Source organism: Anastrepha ludens, chromosome 2 (genome assembly GCF_028408465.1).
Source record: "Anastrepha ludens isolate Willacy chromosome 2, idAnaLude1.1, whole genome shotgun sequence".
NCBI lineage: Eukaryota > Metazoa > Arthropoda > Insecta > Diptera > Tephritidae > Anastrepha > Anastrepha ludens.
This window is the reverse complement of record NC_071498.1, coordinates 49,305,311-49,306,660: the sequence shown is the minus strand read 5'-3', so window position 1 is coordinate 49,306,660 and position 1,350 is coordinate 49,305,311. Positions and strand designations below refer to the sequence as shown.

Genomic DNA, 1,350 nt, shown 5'->3' with positions numbered 1-1,350 from the left:
CAAACTCCATTCGCTACCCCAATCACTGGACCTTAGTCCTATAGAACATTTACGGCACGAATGAGAACACCAAATATGCAAAAGAGCTTATAGCAACAAACAAGAACTGAAGGATGGTCTGGAGCGCGAATGGAATCAAATAGCATCCGAAACAATAAAGAAACTAGTTTTTCCAAGCAAAACCTGTTAAGGCAGACACAAAGGGAAGTCTAACTAGTTAGGTACTAACTAAACCATTTGCATTTTTTATTATTAGATTAAAGATATTTTTTTATAAAGTAAGAGTAATTTTTTATAGAGCAAGAGTTTCTGTGCTGTGAATTGTTGTTGAATTATTGTTCTCATTTTTTTTATACAATATAATTTCAAAATACTTAATTTAAAATTTTATTATCGGCATAAAAATTTATGTTCTTTAGTATTGCGTTGGAGTATTCAGTTTTTTTTAATAAAACCAAACACATTGCTTACGTAAATTTGCTGTGTGACTGTACCCATGTGTACTTATGTTTATAAAAATAACAAGAAAGTCATTCTCAAAAATAACATCACGAATTTGAATTGGTATAAAAAAAAACGAATTCTTAAGAAAAATAAATAATAAAAAATTAACAAAAATTTCGTTCTTCGAACTGTAGTGGAGATGCGGGGCATCGATCCCCGTACCTCTCACATGCTAAGCGAGCGCTCTACCATCTGAGCTACATCCCCCACATTAATTAATTTTCCCTCTCTCTCCAAGTTCCCAACTTCGTCATATATCGATACTGAATTAGCAACAAAAAGTTATTGTGTTATTGTAGAAATCAATGGACGCATTAAATATTTTAGCTGAATGCTACACAAACTTATAATATGAAGGCGCACGTTCAAATATTTACATGTATGTACCCTGTAGGAAAAAATACTTGCAAATTTTGCTGTTCAGATTCCAATTGTTCCGCTCATGTCCATATGTCATATAAGCAAGTGCTATTTTCAACACAGAGAAGTCTGACATGCATCACAAAAATATCACTTCATATATAAATAATTGGCGCCTCTCACCCTTTTAAAGGCGTATTGTATTGTGATGCTAGTATTTATGTTTTTCCAAACAAGGAAGGGACCTACAATTTTATGTCGCCTCCAAACAGCAGATGGTTTTTTATGAGGAGCTTCTTCTTGACAGAAATACACTCGCATGTTTGACATTGCCTGCCGAGGGGGACTGCTGTTAGAAAACACTTTTTCTACCATTTGGTGTTTCATGCATCAACCATTCGGCTAAGCCGGCTACCAGTTCATACCTGCCAAAACAATCTAGTCTGCCATGTATATAATATAAATTACGGATTCATATTTTATGTG

The 1,350-nt window shown here is 34.1% G+C and overlaps 1 non-coding gene across 1 annotated transcript; it reads right to left on the bottom strand.

Moving 5' to 3' along the window:
* Nucleotides 1–638: 638 nt before the first annotated feature.
* Trnaa-agc (transfer RNA alanine (anticodon AGC)) lies at nt 639–711 on the bottom strand. The gene has a single exon. It is a non-coding gene; the product is annotated as a tRNA-Ala (tRNA).
* Between the last annotated feature and the right edge of the window lie 639 nt (nt 712–1,350).